General features: G+C 40.0%; 1 protein-coding gene across 2 annotated transcripts in view; it reads left to right on the top strand.

Annotated features, from left to right (window-relative positions):
- Nucleotides 1-10: 10 nt before the first annotated feature.
- The window catches only part of RASGEF1B (RasGEF domain family member 1B), a 125,901-nt gene continuing 112,310 nt past the window's right edge, over nucleotides 11-13,601 (top strand). Inside the window, exon 1 of one of the 2 annotated variants that reach the window (XM_052682236.1) lies at nucleotides 11-112. The gene's annotated coding sequence lies outside the window, so the exon portion shown is untranslated. Of the gene's footprint in view, nucleotides 113-8,755; nucleotides 8,853-13,601 lie in introns of those variants that run through there. The other variant, XM_052682235.1, reaches the window with a different exon arrangement.

Below are 13,601 nucleotides of genomic sequence, written 5' to 3'. Positions count from 1 at the left end.
CTAGCTAGATCCATCCCTGGCTTCCTCCTGGTCTGGCTGAGCGAGAGTGGTGGGTGAGGAATAGTGTTGGCTGTCCTGTGTTGGCCATGTTCCATGGAGGACATAGCTCAAGGTAAGTGCTGGCACATTCCTGTTGCTCTTTCTTTTGGCTATGGGAATCTGCTCACAAACAACACTAACATGAGCTTTTGGCGCTAAAGAGATGTAATCATACACTGCTGGGGGCTTTTCTTGGGTCTTTGGGGTGGATCCATGCTCTTTTTCCTGGTTTCTCTTTAGTAGGGCAGTATGTCAAGCAATCTGCCTGGAAATTGACTTTTTTTACAAGTTCATGTAGTGATAGGACAAGGGTTAATGGTTTTAAGCTGAATGGGGGAGGGTTTAGATTAGAAACAATTTTTTACTCAGATAGTGGTGAGACCATGACACAGGCTACCCAGAGAAGCTATACATATCCCATCCCTGGAGGTGCCCAAGGGCAACCTGAGCTGGTGGGGGGGCAACCTGGCGCATGGCAGGGGTTTGGGGCCTGGTACGCCTCAAGGTCCCTTCCATCCCAAGCCATGCTGTGATTTTGTGATTTACTTCCCTAGGAGCTAACTAGATTATTAAGTAGCTATGCCTCTTACTTGTAGCCTGCTAATTTTATTCATTTTGACTTTTGATACTGCTGGCCTGCAGCTCAGTAAAGGTAATGGCTGTGGCTCTGAAAACTACCTCAGATAAGCTTTAAAGTTACATTTGCCACTTCTCAGCTGCTGTGCATCAGTGAGATGTTGTCTATGTGATGTCAGCCACAGCTTATCATTGACTTCTGTGTATTCACCTTATTTCAGGAGCTCTGTCCCATCCAGCCCTAAGTCCTAGTGTACCAAAAGTCACAACCCACATCTGTGCATACAGAGATGCTCAGAGCCTTAAGGATTAGTATTTGTCTCTTCAGTTTTCGCTCAAATTTTCCATTTGAAAACTCCAACATTCTCCTTTTGAGCAAAGCTTGCACTTTTTATCTGCTTACTTTCAAGAGGCACAATCTTTTCCCATAAAGTTTTTTGATCTTGTGAGAAGGAGACAAGTGTGTTTCAAAGGATGCAGAGAACTAGAACTTTGATGTATGAAGCACAAAATATCACTTTTTTTCTTGCCATGTGGAATTTTCATGAGGTCTTTATGAAAAGACGTTTTCCTCTTTTCAGCATCATATTTCACTTTGAGGTTCCTTTATTGCAACACAGATCAGAGAATCCCATTCTCATAAACGAGCCTTTTATTGAGCCCCAGGTTATCCGGATTTCCAAGGGAATTTGAAATGTGATAGTGAGCAGAGAGCTGGATCTAATTTTAAATCACTTTTTTTTAAGCTTTCCACAACGTGAAATTTTTATCGTTAATTTCACTGCATCATGTCTGCTCTGTGCAAAATCTCCCCTTTGCTTTTCACCTCTGGGAGGAATTCTCTTTTGCTCACGCTGCATCTTTAGTAGTGCCTCCCCTCTCTTCTTAAAACTCTACCACACACAAAATATGTTGATTGCAATGCGGTGCAAATCCATTTCCCTTCACCTTTCACCTCAAAAGATCTCCCAAACTTAAAAAGCACTACAGTCATTGAAACAATTGATAGGAGCACAAGCATGTGGTCACTTCAGCAGTGAGAGATTAAACCATGCTCCATTGCAGACATATTCAGCTGTGTGCATCTGTAACTCGTGGTTTAGCCCTAGTTCATGAAGTATGAGCTCGATCACTAATGCTCCCATCCATGCCAGGAAGAAAAATAAATGAGCTAGAGAAGTCAGAGACACAAGGGGCCATTGTTGTGCCACCTTGTGAAAAATGGGAAGAGAGGATGAGTTTATGAAGCTGAAGGGACTGGCTTAAATTTTCTCTCTTTTCCCACATTTTCTATTATCTCAAGTCAAATCATTGAACTGTCAGAGTTGTTTATGCTCAAACCTATGAGCAGCTTGACAGAGGGAATTCAGAAATCACCAGGGGGCTTAAATCTCAAGACTTCAGGTCTGACTTTGTCAAATAAAGATAGAAATTCTTCTCCCTGCTCCATCACTATGTCCTTGGGAACCACAGCTGTCTGTTCGGAGATGAATAGCGTGGGGAGAGAAGGGAGCTCAGATGCTCTTCATTGCAAATGAAACCTATGACATCCTCAGTAACCTGTGGATGCCATTGGCACTGCTGAAGGACACACAGATCAATACTAGGTCATTTCCTTCCCAAGATGAAGGTGTAAACTTAGTCTTGAAAAGCGAGGACAAACTTTGGAGCAAGGAAGGCAATATTTCCTCACACTGTTCCAATATCTGAGTAAAAATAATGGAGAGAGGATTGTACCTGAAACATAGTCACGCTTTGCTAATCACAGCTTTGACTGAATCCAGTCTGCATGAAATCACTGAGGTTCCCTGTGTGTCAGGCTGGCTGTTTTGTCTCATTCAAAACAAGAATTTTACTCACTCGCTGCTAAAACGTCTCCCCCCCAATCCTTTGTGCATAAATTCAGAAGTTTGGTGCACTATGATTACTTTTCCTCCTTTTCCCATTACTTAATAATTCTGATCAATAAGTAACCCAGGTAACTAGTGCCATGATGACTGCCAGTAGTTTGCATGCAAGTTGTTAGACAAATATTATTAGTCTCAGCAATTCAGCTGCATTCTTCCGGATTACTCAGTTATCAGTGAGCCTCGAGGAAGAGGAATCCACCGTGCAAAGGTGCCCTTATCTCGTTCCCTTGTCAAGGCCAGTACAGATATTTTCATAGTCAGCAGTTCTTCAACAATGATGAACTTCTTCTGGAATGCTTCCCAGCTTCTTTTAATTGAGCGTTATCTAGCTTTAAGAAGTACAGTGTAACTTCATCAGTAGTGTGGCAAAGGGTGCCCTCTGGTGATGAAATAGGAAATCCATCTGTTGGGCGGCAGGCAGAAAGCTCGGCAGAATTGGATGCTGCAGTCATGAGATGGACATGGATGCAAAGACTTCATAACGAGTTTATGAACGTTTAAAATGTGCTGCTTTTTTGTCAGCACTGCTTACGACAGTTGCTTGTGACAATGAAAACATGAATGTCTCTTGCTGTGTTGCTTGTTTTTTTCCAGTTGTGTTTAAATGATGCCTTCATAGTCCAGGACAGGCTGGTGGTTTTTTATATTCTTCGTACGACCTCTGGAGTTCAAACCTACATCTGGGTCTAGAGACTTTGGCCAATTCTCATTGAAAGAAATGTAAGACTTGAAACAGCTTCCTTGCATCAACAAATTGAGGACAAATGCATCAGCAATTGAGGATATATGAGGCTCATGGCTGTAACATGGAAATGAAAATCATTGATGTTTTGATTATTTTGTAAATGTACTTTTTTCCTCTGTATCCAAAATGTGATGGTGTTTGCTAAACTGTCTTGTTGATATGCAAGCTCATATCACCTGCCTCTTTCCATTTTTGCAGAATCCCAAGGGTTGGAATGGACCTCTGGAGATCTTCTAGTCCATGCCTCCTGCTAAATCAGGTTCTTGAACACAGGGAAGGCAGTAGGGGTTATTTATTATATTCCTTTAGACCAGGTTGTTTTTTTCTTGTCTGCTGCTTCTATTTCTATAGCCCCTTTTTCTTCTATAGTTTGCTCCCAAGCAAACTGTACCTGCTACAGATCGTATATTCTCCCCAAGGTGTTTACGTTGCACCTGCACATGAGGATTTGATAAGGAGTTCTTGCAGCGATAAAAAGTGTTGATAGGTCAAAGCTGTAGTGGTAAAATTAATTGTTCAGAGGCTTGGAGCCTCAAGCCACTCATAAAAGCACAGCATATGGAGTACCACCTGTGTATAGCAGCTGTCTCAACTATTTTCCTGATGCAGGAAAACAAAAAGTTGATACTCAAGGGAGACTTTTATCAGGCTAAAAGCATGCTCTCTGGGGGCTTTGTTTTTTCACCTAATTGAAAACATCTACAGTACTGTTGCCGAAGAGGTGCAAGTGAGAACCAACCTGTCTGGAATAGCCCCTTGCAATGAAACCATGAGTCACTGCTGCTCACTTCTCAACTTCTTACACTTGAGCATAAGGTTCTTCTTATCGAATGAAAACAGTAGCAAACATCAGGATTGCTGAAGTGACTGTTTTCTGGACTTCATTCAAGGATTCATTACTAGGCTTCTTTTCTAAGATTATTGTCTTGAAAAAAGAAAACAACTCGCTTCTTCCTAAAGCGGGATACTTGCTGGAAGATGTCCTGTTCCATGGGTGGAGAATTGTCATCCTCAGAGTCTTTGTGTGAGTAGGTTTACTGACAGATCTATGTGAGCAGAGTAATTTGGTACTGGCCTGAAGGTAGCAAGGATGTAGTTGTATTTGAGAACTGGTTTACTGTGATTAGCAATGTTTGTTTTATTGCAATACTGGATATTCTTGAAGTAGAAGCAGTAGAATGATTCATATGACATGTGCCTAGGTTACAGTTTAAGGTCTTATATAAATATATAATCTCTTTGAATCTCGTATTAAACTGCTCACAGCCAGATTTGGAGTTCAGCTGTTGCCACTGCACTACTCAGTATAGCCAAAAGTATTTTCTTATGTATAAGTCAAGTTTTTAGAGCTGTGTGATTTACTTTGGAATTGACCTTTCTTCTGGTAGCTTTCACTTATGCTGTTATGTTCTCAGCCTCTATTATTCATTTATCACAGAATCATAAAAGTTGCAAAAGACCTCTAAGATCATCCAATCCAATCCCCACTCACCCCCACCATGCCCATTGACCATGCATGTCAGTATATCTCATCTCCACAGTTCTTGAACGCTCTCCAGGGATGGTGACTTTGCTCTTCCAGAGGATTTTTTTTTAATATCCAATCTGATCTTGTGACATTTTTGGGTGTGGTTAACTGAAAAAAAGTTTAAACCTAGAAGGAGGCTGAAGTTGGAAAAACTTAATCCCAGTTTTTCATAATGTTCAGACATAATTTTCTGATTCCGTAGAGTAGAAACATGGGTAGGAAAGTTCCTACAACACTACTACAAAACTTGACATTAAGCTGTCACATCCATATCAGAGCACTGATCTATGTTCTCAAGGCCTCATTCTGCAAGATACAGGACATGGATGTTTGTAAAACACTTCTTTGAGAAGCTTACTACCCTTCAATTGTGCTACTTCTCAAATGGGGTGAAGCTGAAGGCACTGTTCATTTATCCCCCATTTGCTGAACAGTAGCTGAAAGACAAAGCAAAACTAAGAAAAGCAGAAATTTCATGCCTGCTCAGGTCTAAAATATGTGCATCTATAGATACGTACATCTGCATCTTTCTGCAGGTTATTGTGCCAGATGCTGGTGTATTCTAGTCATAAAATCACTGAGGTTGGAAAAGTTCTCTAAGATTACCAAGTCCATCAGCCCATTGCCACCATGCCCACTAAAACGTGTTCCCAATCCCAGTAAGAAAGGCACTCACTCTATAAATTACATTGTCAGAAACCATTTGTTAGCACTAATATAAAAACATAGAAAATTTAGGTCAATTTAGATTCTAGGGACCCCAAGCAGAGTAACATCAAATGTGTTTCCAATCAATGCAGTACATACTTCACCTATAGAGGAGGGGAAATTGTCTGCTTCTTACCAGACTTTTTCAACTGTGTTTTTGGATTGTGGCAAACATTCTATGCTTAATCTGTATCATTGTTTGTGTGGTATTGCAAGATGTCGATACATCATGTTGGAAAGGCCTTCTTCAGAGGACAAAAAAGCCTAAAATAAGACTGGTATGAAGTTTACGATGAAATAAACAGTGGTTCGTTGTTGTTTTCTGTAATCACTCAGTATTGCAAGGATATTTTTCTCCCTCATTTTCTATTTACTTGCAAGGAAAAATATTATATTTAATACTACCAAGTCTGCTCTGCTTCAAAATGTGAACCCTACAGCAGCAAAGCACAATCTAAATCTCTGTCTTCCAAGTTCCTACTTCTCCTTACTTAGTGGTAATATTATTTTTGAGATGCTGTGACCTCCTTGTAAATCAAGCATAACAAGAAACAGAACCATGTTAAGGAATGCATCTAAGAATAGCAAAAACAGTCACTCTGAATTCCTAATGCATGTATGAAAGTTACCCCATGGCATCATTTTTTGGTTTGATTCAGACTGGTAAGGTTTTCTGGTGTTTCTGTAGAAGGAAAAATCCATGTTGGGCAATATTTTCTAAGCCAGTCACCACAGCGTGTGCACGACAAAGCAGCCTAAGTAAAGTAAAAAAATTTTTAGGACAACGCATGCTTTCTAAAGCATTTATTCTCTGCTTAAATGAGTCAACACTTTTGTGCTCTTAGACATTAGAAAGTAAAAACCCATGCAGAGCTGTCTAAATACAACTATGCCTTGTAGGGCAGAATCATGTTTCTTCTCAGTTCTTCTAGTATAGTAATTCACCTGCAGTACTGTCTCTAGTTTTGGAAACCTCCCCTGGAGGAAAGATCAACCGCGTTGTTTATCCAGTCCATGTAAACTATGAAAGTTCTGGTTTGAAAATCCCACATGGAAAGGCTGAAGGAGTTGATTTTGTTTGCTTAACGAACAGATGTGTCATGTGTTAGTATTGTGGAAGTGGGCTGGAGAGGGCACTGCTGCTCAAGGTATTCCTCTCATGAAAGAACTACTTTATGTCAAGGAGTGCTACTCTGTGTTTTAAAACTGCATTTCATCTGCACAGCATCCTTGTTTCTGTTCTAGAATTGTAAATACCCTGTACGTCCATTTAGCATATCCACAGATACCTGCAACATTATTCATAGAGCGACTTTCATGTTAGTTGTGTCTGCCTAGAAAGGGAGTTGCCTTGTGTATATATGCAGGATCAAAAACTGCTTGCACAGTGGAGCAACCTAAATATAGGGACCGGTAATTTTCTAAACAGTTTCTTAAAATCCTATCCTCCAGCACATAACTTCTTTAGTTATAGCAGAAATGGGCCATTATATTTCATCTTCAAGATGAAATCTTTGTTTGATTAACTTATTCAGAATCAAAGTAGCTCTGTTTCTTTGTCTTTTGTAAGTAGAAGGTTGACAAGCTAACTATTAGGTTAAAGCTTCCACCTGATCAGCAATCTGGACTTTCCAATAGAACAGTTATATGAACAGATAACCTTTAGAGAAATTAATACACAAGACAAGTTCTGGCCTATGCAAAAATTAATATGGAGAGTAAAGAACACATTGACCATGAAAATATGCTCACTTGTTAGATGAGAGAAGACGATTAAGGACAGTGAGCAACATAAAATGGAAGAATGAAGCACAAGCCATAAATTTGCAGAATTGCTGAAGTTGGAAAGACCTCTAAGATATTCTAGTCCAACTGTCAGACCATCCCCACCATGCCCACTAAACATGTCCCACAGTGCCACATCTCCATGGTTCTTGAATGCCTCCAGGGACAGTGACTCTAATGCCTACGTGGGCATCCTATGCCAATGCCTCACCAATCCTTTGGAGAAGGAATTCAGAACAATTGACTTTAGTCATTCAAACAATCATAGGAAACATAACCAGAAATCTTTACCACCACTATTGCTCCTCAGAGCACTCACAGAATTGCAAGGGTGGAAAGAGATTTCAAGAGATCATTGAATCAAAACCCTCTGCTAAAGCTGGTACCTTGCAATAGGTCATACCCCTGTGGATACTTGCAAGGAGGACACTAAATGAGAACCAGTTGCTGATGAAGCTTTGTTCAGCTTTCTCAGTTTGGTTTCATAGAAGGCTGTTTTGATGAAGATGTCATGTGATATTTTATTTTTTTTTTACAACTCTGAACAAAATTGTAGAAGAAATATACGTTCTGAGGAAAACAGACCTGAGATGCATTGAAAGTTTCTCATCAGAGATTCCCCTCCTTTTTCTGTAGCAGTGCCTGGGAAATGAGAACAGAGTTGTGTGCAGCTGCAAACTAGAGCATGAGTTAGTTGTTCCCTTGGGTAAATTGGAGGTTGGTGACTGAAAGTTTCCTTTTTCCCTCTGCTTGCTTGACTTACCAACCTACAGAGCTTTGTGTTCAGCTAAAAAATATGCATTCTGCAGCAGTCTTGCTAGTGGGTTGCTAAACTCCACCAAAATAAACATGACAACTGCCCTACACTCAGGTGCTGGCCAGCTCTTCAAGGTGCCCAGCGATCTGCTGAAACAGCCCTTTAGGGAACTGTAGTACATCTCTCACATGTTGTACAAGATGTAGTACATCTCCATCCCATCATCTCTCAGCCATACTCAGTGCATCACATATCACAAAGCTCCCATTGACATTTTGCACACGATTAGCCAAGTATTTGTTTTGTGATTAAATGTCAGCAGTTCAGCATTGCAGAGGTTTCTCTGTGGATTCCTTACATTAATTCCCTGATGTTTAAAATTCTGATGATGCCATATTCATCTCACGTGGGCAGACACTGAACCCGTGCTCAGCATCTTAAAGTACCAGGGCTTGATTACAGTTTGCTTTCTATTTCCAGCAGTACGGGCTATTTTGCTGTGGTTTGATAATATTGATATCTTCAGTTAGTTCCCAGATAAAAGACCTTTGTTTATAAACCCAGTGTCACCTGACTGAGCATATGGTAAGTGTTGAGTCACAGCCTGAACCACTGATTGAGCACCTGGTTAGCCCTGGGAGCACAGGTGAAGGCAATTCAGCTGTGTGATAGAAAGGGGTGGAGTCTGGCTGCACCTCTCTTAGACCCCCATTTAAGGGCTGACTGCCTTCTAGGAAGGATCTCTTCCTGGAGATCCCTCCTTAGTGAAGTTTTTCCCTGCAAAACCAGCGCCTTCTGATATGGGTGAGTAATTAGCTTCCTTTTCTTTTTAGCACCTTTCTATCATGCTAGTCCTTCCATCATCATGTCTTTGTTGTAGCACCTTATTGTATTGATCTAATTTCTGTACTGAGGAAATTTGTATTTTGCATATCTTGGTATGACCGAAATGCTGATGTACTTTATTTCATTACTCAAGTTATTGTAATTTTTTTTAAAAAAAGGGGTTAACATGATTAACTCTTTCAAATCTGAAACTTATACTTTTTAATACTGTATCACAGTATTTTGTGTATACTGCCACAGTATTTTGTGAAGTAAAACATTGCTGAGGGCTGTCAACTTCTGTACATAAGATCTTACTGATTTCTTAAGCAAGACTGAAATAAAAAGGAAGAAGCCTTTGGGTTTTAAACTCAAAGTCTCTACACAGTTAGCCCTTGCTAAATGAGGGAATTAGGTGGCCGTTACATATGAGCACAAGTAACTGTAGTATCCTTTTCACTGAGAAGAAGCAAAAAGGACGTTGTGCATGTGTTAGGAACAAAATTCCAGATCTCCCTCATCACATTAACTGCTATTTTGGCTGTGCTGGACATAGTTGATGCTGTTGCATTTTCTTAATTAACAGCTGCCATGTGTTTTTGGAAAGGGACAGGAGCTGAGTGTGTGACAAACTTAATAATATATAATTAAGTCAGTCAGAAAGGCATGCTTTACATCTTAGCTCTCCAGGGTTTGTAGAGCATTTTACAAATTTACATCTGTTCAGCTGCAAGCAAGTATGATGGGAGATTGCTTATGGCTGGTATTTTTTCCCCATTTTGAATGAAGACAGCTCATCCTAGGAGTTTTCCAAGTGATCTGATAAATTTATGGGGAAAAATCCTGAAAGAGATGCAAATCTGTATATCGCATAATGTGTAAACTGTGATTTTAGTGGTTTTCTCTGATCTACCTGATTCTATGATTCTGAAGAGAATGGGCAAGAGTAGAGTTTTGGGGAACTAAAAATGGGAAAGGCTGTTAGTATATTTAGATATAGCTAAAAAAAAAATTGAGGATAGAGAAATGGCTCTGACTGATAACTTAAGCTTATCTCATATATCTTCAGAGCTGCTGCCCTATAGAATTTATTCACAGCAAACATCTCCAAATTGTGACCAAAACAGTTGGTTGAAATTGAATGTTTCTCAGAACCTAAGTGTGTTGAGGAGAACAACTGTGGGCTGGAGGAATCTAAATTGTAAAACATTTTTTATTCTTTTATTTTTTATGGAATACCACCTCAGTTTCAGGAGATGTGATCTTTTAATAAGAGTTAGTAAATATAAATTACAGTTTCACTCACATGCTTCTTGTTGAGGGTGGCCTTGCAAAAGCATCTCAGAATATTGAAGGCTATATGAACAAGATTTGGAAATGCACACAGTCTCACTGCTGACATTTAAAATATAAAATTTGGAAAGCTCAAATGAGAAATTAGAAGTTTATAATGCTGCCTATTTTAAAAGGAATAAAAGAGGTTTTGGAGGAAAGACTGACAGGGAAACCCAGAGATGGGAGACATGAAGTCTTGTTAGTGGTGAGATGAAACTGTTTCCTCAGAAGGGGATTCCATACATGAGACTTGGGACTTTAACAACACAAAGTTGTGATGCTGAATGCAAGCTAAGTTAGAGGAAAATCTATTGTGTAGCAGAGAACAGGGCTGATTTCCATTAATTCCACAGGTAAAAATGTCTTTGGCAGTGTTACTTGCATGTGAACAGAGGCTGCTGAACCTCTAGAAGAGGGGAAGGTAGTGATGGCTATCAGCAAGGCGCTCGGAGCCTGCTGGTACACCCAGCATCAGTATGTCCAAGGGCATTCTGGGCAGAATGATGATGCTACTTAAAACTTCTATTTTTTTTTAATAGATTTTTTTAAAAAATGCCTTCTCTCTCTTTCCCATTTTTTTCCATTAACCTTCTCACACAATCTTGGAATAGAATCAGAAAACAGTCTTCTGCTTCTGGGGTTCTGAAACAAAGAAATGCTGCATTTCTGGCCTCAAAAAAAAAAGGGGAAGTGAGTCATCTTGGTCAAAAAAAAAAAAAAAGAAAGCTAGGATTGTGTCTTATGTGGTGGGTGAGAAGAAGAAATAGGCCAGATGGGCAGGAGTAGATGAAATGGGCTGCAAACCCTTGCTGGAGATGCTGAAATCAGGGACCTTGTTATGCTCTAGGGCAAAGATCACACAGACAGGCTCTCAAATGTACCATTTTTCCCGGAAACTAAATGTCTTTTTCACCTCTATTTGGCATTAGAGCAATGCTTGTGATATTGTACACGTGGAAGCTTGTTCCATAAAAGACTATTAATATAAAAAGAACTAAATTCTGGAAGTAGACATGTAGAAAATGGTATCTCTAAACTAGCACAGGGTGACAAATGGTGCAGTGTTTGTGGGATAAGATTTTCATGCCTATTCATTACATCTTTCATCTGACTTGGACCTATTATCCTGTGCTCTCACTGTGTATTTCATTTCTTCTGTCAAAACTAGTAATGCAGAGAAAGGGATCCCCTTTCTGTTGCAGGAGAGGAAGAAATGAAACTGAAATAAGAGTACTTACTATGTTCTCCTTATTACATATTACTGTTCTCCACCTTAAAATCTGGTGCTGGAATCATTCTATTCTTTTTTGTTTTGTGGTCTTTTTGGAAGCCACAAGAGGTGGTGGCATCACCATCCGCTGAGGCATTTAAGAAATGTGGAGATGAGGCACTGAGGTTAGTGGATTTGATGGGGATGAGCTGCAGCTGGACTTTGATCTTAGAGGTCTTTTCCAGCCTTCATGAGTCTGTGGTCTCTGGGATAGACAGTGGACAGACTTACTGAAGGAGAGTAGAAGTTTTGCTTCCCCTGTGCATGCCTACTTTTTTCAGTGCTCATCTAATTCCATCTGCCCTTCCCTCTGATCTAGGGAGTTTTATTATGTACGGAAGCAGACACTTGAATATGTTTCGAGTGTGCCTTATTTTGCTTTGCAAGAATCTTTCTTGTTAGATTAATCCATGCTTGAAACCAACCAAACAAGAAGGAAAGGATGGCAGTCATCTGACATAGGCACCTGTCTACAGCAATCTAGATTAATGTCATAAAACTAGCTTTCTATGTATCAGTATATTGCTGAAAGGGTCACTGATCTGAGTCAGATGTCTTGGCTCCATGTATTGTTTTTTTTTTTCTGCCAACAAAAGGAAGAAATTACGCTTTATGAGAAGTGTATTTTCCACTTGTTTAATTTTTCTTATTCATTATGGGATATATATCACTGATGGGAAGTGATATATGGTAGAAGACATTAAGGCAGTGAACACCTCTCTGTGCTGTTCTCCTGCATCAGAAAAGCAAACTGAATCATATTCTGGAGGTTATGAAACAATCCCTGTCTGTAGGTCTGCTGGACAAATGCTGTATTTCCAAAGATCATCGTTCTCTGGAGGGTATAGAAAGGTCTGCTTTTTTTTTTTTTTTTTTTTTTTTTTTTTTTTTTTTTTTGCTACTCCCCATATGGGTGATAGTATGAAAGATAAGGCCTTAACTCTGACTATTTCCAGGAAAGACTTCTCTACTTGGCCTCTGCTTTCACAGATCAATGGCTATTCAGGAAGTTGCCAACTAGTTGCCAACACAACTAGTTTCATTACTTCATGCCCTTGGTCTTCCACCAGAGTCATCTTTTATTGGTCTTGTCACCACGTATGCCAGTTCTTTTATGTTGTCTTTTCTCTAGGACAGGGACTGTGATTTACTTTGCATTTGCATGGAGCCCCAATCTGTTCACACCGCAGGTGCTGCAATAAAACACATGAAATAAAGTGGAATTAAACCATTACTTGGGAATGCCAGCTGCTCATCATGGGACCACTACAGAATATTAAGTAGTTTACTCGGCTTCCCATTTGTGCTTAAAGCACATTCATCTTTCACAAACTGTTTCCAAAATTCTGATAGCATATGGCAAAATACTGCCTTGTGTACACAGCACAGTGGCTGTAGCTATGCTAATAGGGTAGGAAGTACCTTATGTAAATATAGATATTTATCTACATATAAACCTACAGTTAGAGGTTAGGCTGATAACTAACTAAGAAGAAAATACAAATTTAGTTGCAAAACCTGAGATCTTCTAAACTTAAGTTCTAGAAGAAAGCATTCCAGAAGTTCTTAAAGAACTCGGGTTTCTTTCCAGGCTAGCAGTCAATACTCTGTTTGTTAGCACTGTGTTCTAGCTTTGTATTGGCACAGAGCTTAGCACAGCATCTGTATCAATGTCTTTAATGTCCCAACTCAGTGTTTTGTGGTTTTGTCGCTTTCTGGGAAAAGGTTTCTTCACCCAAGCTGTCGTAACACTACTTATGCAGGAAGCTAATAATACCCACTGCTGTCACTGGCACAAACTTTGAGGCACACAACACAAATCCCTAGTGCAGATACTCCTTTGGAAAGTGTCCATCTACTTGTCAAGAAATCACTTCCCTTCCCTCCCAGAGGACCCACAGACCTCCCAGGCTGAGGTCTGGCATCTGTCACAGCCCCTGCTGGGCTCACCCTTTCCACTGCTGCTCTGCTGCTGTGAGGGAGAGGCTCTGTCTGCAAAGGCAGGTCTAAGCTCCAATCATTGCATCTTCTGCATCTCCTCAGTAGGTGATAAAGAAATTGTTTCATTTCCTTTCTTTCTCTTGCACTTCAGGTGTGTTTTATTACACTATTCAATGTCACCA

This window comes from Tympanuchus pallidicinctus, unplaced genomic scaffold (assembly GCF_026119805.1).
Source record: "Tympanuchus pallidicinctus isolate F22 unplaced genomic scaffold, pur_lepc_1.0 scaffold2, whole genome shotgun sequence".
NCBI classification, from domain to species: domain Eukaryota; kingdom Metazoa; phylum Chordata; class Aves; order Galliformes; family Phasianidae; genus Tympanuchus; species Tympanuchus pallidicinctus.
This window is presented reverse-complemented; position numbering and strand designations above follow the sequence as displayed.